Source organism: Lepeophtheirus salmonis, chromosome 5 (assembly GCF_016086655.4).
Source record: "Lepeophtheirus salmonis chromosome 5, UVic_Lsal_1.4, whole genome shotgun sequence".
Lineage (NCBI taxonomy): Eukaryota > Metazoa > Arthropoda > Copepoda > Siphonostomatoida > Caligidae > Lepeophtheirus > Lepeophtheirus salmonis.
Genome location: NC_052135.2, coordinates 17,194,050 through 17,209,639, shown reverse-complemented (window position 1 = coordinate 17,209,639; position 15,590 = coordinate 17,194,050). Strand labels below are relative to the sequence as shown.

Genomic DNA, 15,590 nt, shown 5'->3' with positions numbered 1-15,590 from the left:
GAGAAGGATTTCTTCTATGTACTTCAATGTTAGGAGCTGATGGAAGTTCATATTCATTTCCCACGTGATGTCATCTTCTTCTTATAATCAGATAAGATTACGTCGAGTACTTATGTATCTCCTTCTGTAGTATGTATTTAGAGTGTTCGTTGGGTGAGATTAGGAAAGTAGAAGAAAGGAGGTATTTTATTTCCCTCGCAATTGTCTTAAATAACAATAATAATATGTAATCATGTTCAAGTATTTAAGTCACATGACTTGAAGTTTATTCCCCCCCCCCTTCTCTCTCTCTCCCTCCCTCCATTCATTCAATTTAAGATAAGATAATTCCTTTAGAAAGAAAGAAAAAGGATAAGGGAAAATAAGTAACATATGATTTTTGTTTGTAGCTAGTCTAAATACCTGTTTTACTTCTCCTCCTCAGTGTTGTTGCCATGAGTTATACACCATTCCTCCTCGTGGGACTCTTATTGCATCGAATCATCCTCTATCCTTTTTTTAGTCCATTCATTGAATGACGGAAAACATTTTATCATCATTCTATGAGATCTAGGTAATGAAATAACTGTTTCTTTCATACAAAATAAAGAATGAACCCATTTTATACAGAAAAGAGATGGGTCAAAGGGATTTTATTGGCTGTATTTTGCTTTATTCTACAACAGCAGATCCATAATTTTGTGTATATACCAATTAATTCAATTTGAGAAAGGGGTAATTTGATAAACTTAATTTAACTGTAAATGTACAAACAACGTTATCTTACATAGGTATATAAACATTTAGTATGTATTTTGTTGTCAAGTGTCAATTTTACTGCTTCTCTTATCCGCATCAGTGTTCTAAACGAGGACTGTTTGAATTCGTATTGGCTCTTTTAAAATTGAGAACAATATTTATTTGATCTAAATTATGTTGAAGGGACGATTTGTCTAAAAATACCGACATATTTTCTGTCTTTTTTTGGTTTATTTTTTAAGGAAGGTAACGGCATGCACTCTGTACAACCTTATCTTGTTAAGTTCTGCTTTATGTTATAGTTTGTAGCACAAACAGCCTCGACTAGTCTGATATATTTATTGTCCAAAATTGTAATACCTTACCCAGTACTGTACCCTGACCTATATATCCAAGGCGGGGATTCCACTAAATTTTTTTTCCCTGGGTTGACAAGCATGAAGTAATTTTAACTTTATTTATTTGTGAAATATGTTAATGATCTTTTTTAATATTTCTATCATTATTACATCTCTTTTTAGTCATGGGTATAGTAAATTTAAAAATGTGTAAAAGTAAAACTCAATAATTTAGAATCAGGTCACAATTCTGCAATTATAGTAGAATAATATTATAATTCGTGTCTTTAAATTTAGTTGAGGGACACAGTGTGTATGGGGAAGGGGCGCGGCTCTCTAGTGCTCCCTGTATTAACAACAAGGGCTATTTTTGGGGGAAAAAAGTCAAACATTAAATTTTCTACTAAAAAGAAAAAAAAAAACTTAGTTTAGGGGGTCGGGTACAGCCCCTCCACTCCTCCCCCTTTGGATGCCCTTGGGAGAGGGGGTTGAATAAATATGTAAAGTAAGATCATGGGGGAAGGGGAGGGGAAAAAACCTAAAACTTGATATTCATACATTGTACATGGTCCCCTATTCAAATTCTACAGAAATAAGAGATCATCCATTGAGCATTTGTTGAAAGTACACATTTATCAGAAGAAGTCATTCCTCAGTTTTGAGTACACCCCTTTTTTTCACTTTGGTCTATTTCTGATTTTCTGTGCCAGCCCTACTAAATAAGAACAGCTCCTTAGAGTTGTCGATCCCTAATCACCATGAATGAAATTAAAATTCTTAATTACATACATATATAGGCACAATAAATTACTTTTAATGTCTTCAAATTATATATAATATTAAATTACGATAAAATATGTAATTAAAAAAAAAAAAAAAAAGACTATGCGTGCAAAAAATAAAGGATGAAAAAGACAAATATAAGGAGCAGGATGTTCTCGCTCCAACATACCGTTTATACGTAGGTACATATATAAGTTGAACATCTATTCCATAAAATGTTTCACAAAAGTGGTATTATGTGTTTTACACTGTATATTAATGTTGGGGTTCGTTCTTAATTTCTTAGACCGGTCTGAAGCTGTTACAATTTTTAGGGGACCAAACTAATTTGCTTCTTTCAAGAAGTTCGGCCTAAACTGATTCCGAAGAAAAATTCGATTTGTATCTGTCTTAAAAAAAAGAAGGTATGTATGAGTCTCATGTAAAATTTGGTCGACATCGATACTATAGTTGACATCAGAGTTGTTTAAGTGCTTATTTATTCCGTGCAGTCCAGTCTAGTCCAATGATTGGCCCTACCAATCCTATGGACTGCCAGTACTGGAACTGATTTAAAAAACAAGAAATAAGGTTGGGTAGAGTGACGTCATCAATCACTGAACTATATCAGTTTTAGGACTGATATGTTAGGGTACCCATACGGGGTGGGCTGGATAGGTGTTACACCCCAAATAAAGAAATTTTTGCTTTTAACAAGAAAATTTAATATTTGAAGTTTTTTTTCAAAAAATTTAATATAATTTTTCAATTTGCTTTTCCTAAAAAAATAACTATTTAAGAATACCTTAAGATTTTTAAATTTTCTCTACGGAACATTAAATATTTAAAAAAAAAAGTGTATATTTAAACGTTAATTTTTTAATTTTTTATTAAACTAATGTTTTGTAAAGAGTTATGGATTTTTGATTTTTTTTTCCAAAGAAATTATTTTTTTGTAAGCAGCTAGGAATTTTTGTATTTTTTTCCTGAAAATTTAATATTTGAAATTTTTTTCCTGAAAATTTAATATTTGAAATTTTTTTCTCCAAGTAATTAAATATTTGAAATTTTTTGGCAAAAAATTTATTTTTTGTAAACAACTATGTATTTTTGAAATCTTTTTCCAAAATATTTAACACTTAAATTTTGTATTAAAAAATTTAATTTTATAAATTTTTTTTTACAAACAATTTAGTTTAAATTTAAAAAAAAAAATGTCATATTTGATTTTTTTTTGGATAGAAATCTTTATTTTCTAATTTTGTTTTCTAAAAAAATCCAAAAACCAAGGCTTCTTTAAAATATAATCCTGCGGACGCCCCTTTGTGCAGGACTAAACTTGACTGGACCAAGATTGAGTAGGAGTGTTCAGTCCTAAATAAGGACCGTCACACCACTAGATGATATAATGTGTGTTTCAAAATTGTGAACATCAACCTAATATGACATCATATGTAGTTAAATGTGTTGCATAAATCATGTTTGTACAACTCATAAATACCTCATAGTCGAAAAATTTGGTACATGGATTGAGACTGAAAAAAGGGTCTATATATAGAGACCCAAAAAATGGGTCCACGATTTAAAAACAATTACACTTCGGTCTACAGTCTGAGGACACAGTATGAACATAAATATTGGTCCAAATCGCTCTAGAAAAAATCAATAAAGAGTTAAGACCGAACCCAAATAAAGTTCGATCTTGGGTGGAGTCTTAACACTACAAAATAAATTATAAAAAAGGATTCTTTATACTCTCCCCCTCCCCCAATGATAAGATCGAGATACCTGATATCAAATTTTATTACTCTACATACTAGCTATTTCTGGTATGAATCAACGGAAATGGGGAGAAGAGGATTGAAGAACGAAGGAATGAGACAAAAGGGTTGATTCTCTCAAATAAAATGAGAGATGGAGAACCGACCGGAATGGAAAAGTAGGTACTAAAGGTTTTTTTTTTCAAGGGATATGACGTAATAGTATTAGCTAATAAATGAGGTGAGAGTTCCGTGGCTTCTTCTTGCTGTGACGTAATGGGTCGTTTTGCATGGGCGGAAATATACAATATATATATTATGTACGTTTGTTTTTAAAATCTATCTTGTGTCGTACTTAGAATATATGATTCTATGTACATTAGGGTGGCTCTAAAATTTGAATTAGGGTGATACATTAGGGGACATTTGAGTACGTTTTTATTTTTAAACATAAATGAAACATAGTGGTGAACAAATCTTTTTAAAAATGATTAAATATTGAAACTACTAAACTAATAAATGTATAGTATTAAAAGGTATTTATCCTTACAGAAAAAGTTGGTATTACAACTTGATTTAAGTGAAAAAAATTATCAGGGGCGTCCCCAGTGGGTGGGCTGGCGGTGCTGCATCCCCTTCCCCCAAAATAATCTTTGTTTTTTAAATTTTTCATGAATATCTACTGATTTTTAAGTTTTCCTCCGAAAACTTCAATTTTTAAGATTAAAAAAAAAAATATTTTAACAGAAATAAATTTTTGAAATTTTTGTCAATTCATAAGATTTTTTTTCCAAAAAAATTAATATTTGAAATTAAGTTTCTGAAATTTTTTCAAAGTTAGTTTATTGAGAATAGCATTAGATTTCTGAAATTTTTTCAAAAAAGTTAGTTTATTGAGAATAGCATTAGATTTTTGAAATTTTTACAAAAAACTTAATATTTGAAATTTCTTTCCAAAAAATTTAATTTAATTTTGAATTACTCCCCCCCTCTCCCCACACACCAAAAAAAAAAAAAATATATATATATATACACATAATCCTGCGGACGCTCTCGATTATAAATATCTAATGGGTTCTCAGCATTAAATATTGCTTAAAGTCAAAAATATTTTGCACAGAGACGTTTTATTATAAAGGGAACTAAATAGTTGCTCTGGACAAGTCAAAGTAACAAATTGATTTTTAAGGGCCACCCTAACGTATGTATGTACATCTGCCTATAAACACATTTTATGATCCAAACAATTAGTTAGAGTTTTCTACGAATCAATTCTTTCAAAACAATTTAATTCTTTACATATAATATTATTATACAAGTGCACGAATCATCAAACGAGATGTCATGACATTATAATTCATCAAAGCCGCCCCATTGTTCAAATAAGTGATGATCCAGCGGGATTATTGCTTATGGACAATTATAATAAAACAGCAACTCCCCTCAAATATAATTTTATAACATAATGATGATAATTTAACCTTTTTTCTTTCTCTCTTATTTAAGCCTCAATTAAAGATCAATTAAGAACGAATTTTACGTATTCTGCATATACATCCCCTTCTTCCACCTCATTTCTTTTGATTAATAACACGTCATCCTCACAAGTATTTAGGCACAATGTATATACAGTAAAATCCTAGTTATCGTTGCTAATTCCTTCTGGAAGGAGCTTCGAAGAACAATGCAGTCGAACTCCGAATTAATTTTACCTATCAAAAAAGGGAGAAAATAATTAATTTGCACCACTCCCTCATCAAGTGTTTACCCAAAATTGACTTTTTGTACAACATTTTCAAAGAAATATGCTTCTTACTGTTTTCTTCCTTTGATTTTCTGCAATGTCTTCTTGGGACCTTTGTTTTTTTATATATAAAATTACAGAAAACAATGAAAATACAAAAAAAAGTTTGGAGCACAGTTTTACCTTATTACCTTCATTATAACTCGCAACCTTTCCCCTAAAAAACAATGGGGGCGGGGGAAACCCCAAAAATAAATTGGTAGTTAGACAATTCTTTACAACTCTGGAATTATAATTCAATAAAAATTGGGAATTGTTCATAGCTTCAAAAGGCCTAATTTGAATTAAATCAATGAATAATCAAAACACTGATACGGAGAAAAAAAAGAGCATCAAAATTGACAGCTGACAACAAAATACCCATTAAGTTACAACGACAAGTAGTAGCTTGTGACCAAAGCACAAACTATATTTTGTTTACAAATGCTTTTTGCTTAATTAGAATCTCCAAGGTAAAGTTTTCTCGGCGAACTTTGAATATGTCGAGTATGGAGGTGGTCGAGCTCTGGATCTCTACTGTGTTTGATAGTATACATAGTTATAATGAATTTGTAAAGAAGGGATTGGATCACATAATAAAAAGAAGAACTTATTTTTCAAAATGGATTCTGTTCTACACCATCCTATCCTAACTTGTTAGTTTTTTTTTCCCTCCATAACCGGGAGCTATTCTTTTATGCGTGGTGTAAGTACCTATGAATATAATATTCCATTCAAATTGCCTTAATTCAATATTTTTCTCGTCCTTAATTATAGAGTTCTTTCTTTCCTTAGCTGAACGGCCTTAAATGAATGGGTTCATTTGGATAAAATACTTACATGCGAGTGCTTACATAGATCGTACTTCCTTGCAACTTAATTAGTCCCCGAATGAGTGCAAAGAGGGTTGATGTCTGGAAGCAAAGAAATGCAGAAGATATATATATGTATAGTGATGAGTCTTACTACTATTCCTACGTAATTGACAGGAAGTGGATACGAACCAAGTTAAATACATTTTATGTATCATGGTAATAATAAAAATACTTTGGATAAGTATATCCTAGGATATATTGCATTTATCTAGCCCTAGATAGATATTTCCACCGGCAATGACTCAATCTTCATAGACCTCTCTACATAGTTTGTATATAATATGTACATCACTCAAATTCCTCTCAAATTATAGTTTTCAAAAGCAATGGTGTTCATACTTATTGATGACTTACTTCAAAACTATATATGTAGAAGGTACATATGTATAATTCCACAAAAATCTTTTCTACTGGGGACAATAAAAATAATTCTTTTGTTATTTTTGGTGGGTTACACGTCATTTATTATTTATACTTTAAAATTTGCGATTTCTCTATTTTATCAAAGATGAATAGAAGTCTTATTGGATAATTAAACTCTTTTGTTGAAGTGATTGGTGAAACTGCAAGTCATTGATCAAAACGCATAATTTTTTTTATCGATACAACAAATACTAAAAAAGTATATGAAAGTAAAACTTTTTACTCATGGCATCATATTTAGAAATGTATAAGGCTCAAAAATAATGATCAATTTCTACCTTAAAAAAACCAGTTTCCCTCAAGTCAATATGGCCGTCAAAGTAAGGACCCAAAACTTGCAGTATCATTACATTACAATTTCATCCCAGTTATTTTTAAGAAAAAAATATCAACCTGAAAACGGGACAGTCCATTCTTCTATACCTACATACAGAAACAACACTTAATCCCCTGCCCATCCATCTACAGACCAATTTCCCATAGAGTAGCATCATCCCCTTTATAATTAAGAGTTATGTATTTAGCTGTAAATCTCATGACTGACCATGATGTGTATACATTAGTTTCCGTGCTTCCTCTAGTTTTGATATAAATAAGTGTTTCTTAGAAGTAAGTTATCGAGGAACAGTTGCAGCTTGGATATGGATCTATGCATGTACTTCCTAAAATCCTCTTTCTCATGTTATGAGTTGTTGACCTATCATTGTAATCTCTGATTTAATGCTACCTTGGTGAATTATATAGCCACTCATATAAGTATATTTTGAAAGTAATCTAGAAGTACTGTCACTCATCCAAATTTTTAAGCAAATAATTTATAAAATAATTCATTACTCATTCGACATATTGAATGGAAAGGAAGTCGTTTTTATGGTGTTTTTTTTTGTAGGGAAGAAACGTAATAGATCTTGTCATTTTATAAACTATTTTAGTTTCTTTATTTCATTATGAGCGATAAATAAGATAATGAAAAACGACATAGTAATGTGGAAGTGTAATTAATTATCATGAAGGTTTTGATCAAAGCCTTAAAGAATTTGAAGGGATCTGCATCCTTTGTGGGTTTCATGGTTACTATTCAATTGTAGGATAATATTTTAGTTATGTATATGTTATGTACAAGTTGTAACTTGTACAATCGTTTGTACAAATTACAATAAAAACAATGAGATGAACTATTTTTTGTATATAATTTACAGAAATTACATTGCAATAAATATAATGAAATGATTGTTATTCTAAAAGATCTTGGCGAGATTAAAGACGATATAATAATTGGACTTAAGCATTCTATGGAATATTAGATTATAATCCAAGGGTCTACTATTCTTTCATTCGTAAATAAGTCATAAACAAGTATTATTAATTCCCACTGACTTCCTTACAAATCATAACTTGAGTACTTCCCTGGAGTATTTATCTACCCTAATAAATTGGATGTTTTACCAGTATAAAACTTAATTTGCTCTTTATACTACATATAAGCATAAGTGAAGAAATTGAATACTTTTTTATCATAGCACATCATTACATTTTATACCTGTCAACTCATAGCCTAAAACAATAGTTGGAGAAAATAAAAATTTATTTTAATAAATTATTAGTATTAAAAAAAGACAGGTTTTATACAGAATTAGACATTACCCACTACACAAATAATAACTTTTTTGTATTTTAACAATAGAGTAATGAACGCATAAAAAGTTATTATTGAAACCTTGATCTTAATTACAGAACTAGTTATTAACTTAAGCACAAGTGAAGTATGATCCCCCAAAATTTGGATACAGGAAGTATATAATAAATTAAGAAATTTGTATAGCAAAACTATCTTACACTTAAGATTCCCCATGAATGTTTCCATCTCTAGGATGGATAAAGGCATAGATATACCCCAATGATAAAATTTGCAGGAAAAATGTGGGCATATTTATGCACCTAGAGAAGGGACTAAATCAAAAAATATTTAATAATTTAAAATGAGTATTATATCCTATGATTACTATTGGATTAAAATATTTTGTAATTTTCCAGCCCATTAAAAATTTACAAATGATTATAAATATTATAATAAAAATGTCGTAAATGCAATTAAGTGAAAATAAAGTAATATAAGACAATGAGAAAAGCTATTGTCAAAAAATGATGATCTTTCTAATTTGTACTTTTATAAAAAGTGCCGGACTATAACTAAAGCACAAAAGTACTTTATCAATCAATCATTCATCAAATCATGAGTACTGATGACCAAAGGGGGAATGGGCATTTTCTACAAACACAAAAATTAGGAGGAAGCGAGAATAACATTTCACATGGCATTTTTGAATGAATAAATAATCATTAATTTTTTTGTTAAAATGAACTGCCCGTTATATAATTTTGGGGAATAATCATTTTAAATACTATTTACAGCTCATAGACGTATACAATAGTTATTATCGCATATTGGGTGCTTTTATCTAAAAATGACGACTGTGCGTCTTTCAGAACTAATAAACCGTTTTTACTGCCGTCTTAAATCACATCATAATTAAAGGAGACGCCAACTTGGGTGCTCATAGCCGATATTTTTACTAAATAATTTCAATAAATTTTGCTGTAACTTTATCAATTGGTTTAAAGAATTAAAAAAATATATACTCAATACTTGCTTAAGTACTACTTGACACCAATGACTTTTTTTTTATTGTTTTATTGTTTTACAAAGTGGAAATAAGATTGTCTAACGATGAAATAACATAATGTTAGTAAATTTTAGTGTCAGCTATAATAACTACCGAATAGAAGGACATATCTTTCATAGACAGTAATATATAAGACCTTATATTTTGGTCTAATTTTGACACCCCATACGGATGGAAAGAGGTTTTTTCTCACTATTAAACTTTGTTGTTTAGGCCCTCAAAAAGGCTGATATCATTAATACTGACGCCAAGTTAATATGTTTAATAGTTACATATGGGTTATTACAGATCAAGTGTACACACCCTAACGGCATGACCATATCCGTTTTTGATGATCTGGCTATATTTCTATGTGAAATAAGAGAGCGTATGAAATAATAAGCTTCTGTTACTCACCTAGACCGTTCTAGGCCCGCTCAAAAATAGGCCTAATGCGTTGGACCAGTGTTGTTCAGAGGGCCATAATTCCGCTCGTAGTGACTTGATCAAAAAAAAGTTACGTTAAAAGATGTACAAGAACACAAACATTAACTTATATTCAATCATAGTCTTATTTTAATCAAAAGTAAAAGTTTGAGACTCAAATGCAGCCTTCAAAATGGCGCCCCTCCCAAGTAACAAAACCAATTTCTCAGTATATGCTTTCAAACATATCTAACATTCAGAGTGAGATTTTATTAGGATAATCAAATATGACTTTACAAATAGGATCTACATGTAGTAACTTGTACAAAAATCATAATATGTTTACGACATGGGTATGTAAATAGTATCAACTGATGAATTCATTCTTCACTACTTATTTAAAAAAAAAAAAACCAATATGGATGCTAACAGAAACCCAAATCAAATTGAAATCGAGACGGGTTATTTCCGTTCAGTTGATAGAATAAATTTCATACCTATTAGTAATTCTTCATATAAAATATTAATATTAGGTATAAAAAATCATTTTTTAATCAACGTCCCGTTATATTAATTCATTGCCACTGCCAGCAACAAGAACAACAACGACGACTTGGCTTGAAATTCTTTACGTTTATTGTATTAGGGATCACGTACGTCGTATGTACACAGGAGCATATCATCACCATTTATTTACACCTTTCATAAATAACTTTTCATTCCTCTAATAAATACGTAAGCAATGTGTGATTTATGATGAGCCCAAAACAATAAATAATCCAACGGTATCCTGTTTTATGATGATTAAATATAAAATCCCCCCTCTGTGTTCTATCCTGTGAATTTGGATGATATTTTTTCATATTTAGGTAAAAATAAGTACCTATACAACATATTATTAATTAATATAGGTACCTACTATTGGACATGTAATGTCACATGGACTACATTGAAGAGCATTTCCGTCCTTCCCACGTTTACTCAAAAAACATTTATTAATTAAGGAACAATTGGGCCGACTTAAGGAACCTTTTGATGTTGTTATTGTTCAGAGTTTATCAAGGGTATCATCTAAGTACTCATGGATGACTAATCTAATAGGGAGATCGTATGAACATACAAAGGTGGTAAATGGATCTGCAACACTCTGAAGCAAAAGATAATTGAACACAAGATGTAGAATTATGTATCCATTTGATGGACAAATGTTGGTTTGATTTTATCAATATTTATATATTGTATACATCAATATATACATCGCTGCTACCTTTATTGATCAAATAAGAATACTCTCAGTGGGTGTTTTTGATAGTAATATGTAATCTAGGAGAGTTGTATGGTAAAAATGTTTGAATGGGCAAAATGTATTTGATCTTACTTTGTTATCTTTATTCAATCTCACAACCTTTTCTAAATAACCAGAAAGAAGCTCTAAATCAGTTAGCTAGTTCTTCCTGAAATTTGAACTTTGATTCAATATTTTCTTGGTAATTGTTCATAGATTAACAAGAGATAATTCTAATTTAACTAATCATTGTTAAAAATACTGATTAAGGGGAGGGGGAGAAGCTGATAAAAAAAACTAATATTGTAAATTTTTGTGACAGTGAGGTACCACAATGAAATATATCGATTGGTTGGTTTATATAAAAATCTGGGTAGCAGTTAGCCCATCTTCACTAACAGTTACTATCTGATTTTGGATATATTTTTCAGGTTTGGAGGAAAATTTTGCAAATATAGTAAAAGCAACGACGTGATGACCATAAAAAGGGGATATTTCATTATATTTATGCAAGAATAAAGATATTCTCTGCTTTCCTATTCATTCGAGACCCTATAAAAAATTATGTATATGAGAAAATTGAGAGTACTGAAATAGACAAATTGAACCCTTATTTAAAACGGCTTAACAAAGAATGGAATCAGACGGTATTGATTTCCTGATTTCTGGAAAATTGATTGCTGACGCATTATAAAAATAAAATTACTTTTTTAACAATAAACCTCACGTTGTTAATTTTAGGGTATCTTACAATCCTTGCTTCTGAAAAAAAATAAGCCCCACATCTGATGATACATTGTTAACAAATTTTTCCTAACAATAAAAGTAGAATTATTTAATAATGATTGGAAACTGTTTACAGTTAAATAAAAGCGAATTCGAATAAAAAAATCAACGTTCAGACGCTGAAAAGGAGAAAAGAGGCAAAAAATTGTGAGTGTGAATTGTGAGCCGTGTAGTACTTTTTCACATAATTTTGACTTCTCCCACCATATGGATATGCATGCTTCTTTTCCTTAGCCCCCCCTCCCAAGAAACACGTGTTTCTTTGCCCCCCTCTAAAAACACATTTTTATTTAAAATAATGTTTTACACCGAACTTTTTTGAAGTCATTTTCGTGGCCTTTTTTGAAATAATTTCACCTAATCATCTTTCAATGTTTAAAAAAAATATTTCCATTTATTTTTAAAATGGTATTCAATTTTTATTGGTTTTTAGTTGACCCCCCTCTCTCTCTCTTCCAAAAAGGGGATATACGTAGTTTTAGGCTTCCCTTCTCCCTGAGTGGCTGAGTGGTTTGTGAATGTCCCTAAAATCGACAGCTCAATACAAAATACAATGTATATTTTTCTGGTAATGAGGTACCCTACATAGGAATGTATTTTCAACCTGTTGGGGAAATAAGGAAACACTTTATATTATGATATGTAGTTTTCTGAAACAAACATTAAATCATCGATGTGACACACAAAGTTATAAAAAGATATACTGCCCTCATGACCAAAATACCAAACAAATAATACAAAGAATGTTGGATTCATTGAATTATTATGTTCATTGTGATGTCTGTGATGTTCCGTCACTACATCATTACCCATTCATCAAAATTTCTCCTTTTTTATATCTACCTATGATAATGATTAGTATCATTATTTTTTTGATATAATTAGTCTGTATGATGAGCCTTAAACGGTATTTCATCTAAGACATTCCATTTTCCCAAGACCTCTAATTAAAATTGTTTTATTTCATTCAATCATCCAAATTAGTTTTTTATTTTTCTTATTATTTCTACTTTTTAATTAAGTTTTGATATCTTCCAAGATACTTTTTAATCGTTCCCTTCACATTGATACCAATAACAGTTGGTAGGCGCAAATTTTTATTAGTCATAGAATAATAGGTAATTTAAAGTGTCTCTTAACAGGTGTACGTTCATTGTACCCTCTACTTACAAATGTAAACTCCTTTTTATACTTCGATATGTATATAAAGAGCTCTTTAAATAAAAGTACTTAGTAAATGAAATACCAAGAACTGTGGCAAGGATGCAATGGATTGTCATTCGCGATTGGTAGAGAGGAAACAAGATGCGCAAATGATTGAATAAAGGTATCAACTGACAAAAGGGTATAACAACCGGGCACCTGTTGAATTATCCCCTTTTAAATAGGGGGGGGGGAGGCTAGTTTTTTGATTTAACTTGTAAAAAAAGTTGAAAATTAAATTTTTTCGTTTAAAATTTCAAAAATTAAATTTTTTGAATTGTTTTTTCAAATATTACTTTTTCTAGTAAAAATTTTTTTTTTTTGGGAGAGGGGGGGGAAGGCTAAAGCCTTTCCCGCCCAACCCCAGCAGATGCCCCTGAATACAGCCTTAGATTTTTTTTTTAATAATCGGCAATTCCAACTACATACATAGAAAAATAATTCTGTAAAAAAAGTTAAACGATCAACTAATTTCTTTTAGCTGGCGTTTAAACAATAATACACCTTTATACTCAGAGATCATTTAACATACAGGTATATCTTGATATCTAAGTAAGATTTGTTCCTCGTTTCTCAAGTGTATCTTTATGTCTACCCTTTGCCATAGGTGACGTTCATTGCTGCAGAATATTTTCATCTACTACAGCTTTTCAGGAACTGGCAATCGGAGTCCATTGGTCACCTCTATGTATTTCTTTCCCCTTTGACCACAACTAATCCTAGGCATATGTACTATAGGGTTTATCTTTGAGGATACTGGGAACCCGATTTCTCGAAAAGTCTTGGGGTTTACTCTGACGATAAATTTCCGGGGAAAAAATATTTTTCATTTTATTATTTCATAATATAGGAAGCTTCCTTTATGTAATTAATGCATAAAATATTAATTACATATGATTGAAGATTCACTTGCGATGAAATTTTAAACAATTTATGTTGCAGTGAAATTGATGGGCAGGCACCAAAAATTACCTTTGACATAACAAAAAAATTTAGTTATAACTTCCACTTTTAACGTGTAGGAAACATGGACAAATTTTGGATCTTTTACGACCATTTTAAAATTTACTTTTTTTTCTTCAAATATGTAGATAATAAATTGCTTAAATTTCGAAATATTTATTATTGACCATACCATTCTGAAATTTACCAGGATTCCTAATTTTAAATGTTAGTTTCAGGGATATTGCTAAAATACAATTTATCTGCAAATGAAAAATCCTAGGCGTCACCTCGTAAAACATTTAGTGCGTCAAATACTCTAACACAATTTTGAAAACAATTATATAGGAATTAATATCTGATATATATTTTTTTTAACCATAAATATGTTTTATATTCCAATATTTCATTCATATATTTTAGTCACGGTTAATGTATCCAAAAATGTAGGCCTATAGTGTAGAGCAAATTTTTTTGGTAGTTTTTAATTTGAGCCAAAATATAGTGCGTCATTGATCCAGCGGGAAAGTAATTTGATGTTTAATTTTCATGGTGAGGAATCAAAAATTAGAAAATTTTAATAGCCTTTGTCATTTTTACAAATTTTTATTTTGTGCCATCTTCCTGATGGATTTCGTCGGATCCTACAAAATTTCCCTCCTTGACCATGGCTACGAACTCGGCACTCCTCTTCATATTATGGCCTCAGCTTCTAGGCGTCCTGGAGATTGCGTCAGAGTACTCATCGCCTTCCTGGTATTGTAGACGGTGTCGAAGGACACGTTGATAAAGGCCAAGATCTCCTTAATCGACTTGTGCGTGGAGGAGATCGCACACCCTCTCCCGTTTTACTTCCGACATTTTTGATCGCACAAAAATAAAACAAACATCAAATTGTAGCTTTTTTTCAGCTCTTTCGAATAACATCAAATACAAAATTGTCAGGCCTTTAAAACTGAGGATAGACGGTCTCGAAGAAGATTCTAATCTTTGAGTCCTCACCCTGTATCACAGACAAACTTTATCATATTTATACTTAAATATATACTTCAATAATTTAGAAAATACAAATGTGGTAAGTTAACACATTAACATAATCTCGGGGAAAAAATGAAGAAAAAGAGAAATGATCTATTATTTTTTTATATCATGTCTACAATATACATATGGCTCAATATTTCATTCACAATTTTAGTGAATTATGGCATTGAATATATATTCCTGGATTAGTTGAGGTAATTAAAAATATTATTTATAGTTAAAAGACTGTATTTGACCCTGATATGGTCTTTCAATTCAAATCTATCAATATCTAATTTTTTGTCGTTGTGACGGTGAATTTTTGCAACTTCAAGTGCAATTTGCTACATCTTTAGAGGATTAAGTAGGATAATTTTAGCTTACTTTTGCGTTAACAGGCCACAAATACAAAAAAAATCCATCCACGGGCCACCTGTTGAGAACCTCTGGTAAATTACTTTATGTAATTTACCAGTCTTTATTTGACTAAAATATGGCAATTCAAATATTTTTTTAATAATTTGAACACATTAAAGTACAATTTGGAGTGCATTTAACAGTTATCAAGTTAAAGATCTACCCAAAT

The 15,590-nt window shown here is 30.6% G+C and overlaps 1 long non-coding RNA gene across 1 annotated transcript; it reads left to right on the top strand.

Annotated features, from left to right (window-relative positions):
* Nucleotides 1-332: 332 nt before the first annotated feature.
* Nucleotides 333-9,345, top strand: LOC121118908 (uncharacterized). Its single transcript, XR_005864609.2, has 3 exons — nt 333-553; nt 5,845-6,087; nt 6,159-9,345. It is a non-coding gene; the product is annotated as an uncharacterized lncRNA (long non-coding RNA).
* Nucleotides 9,346-15,590: the final 6,245 nt, after the last annotated feature.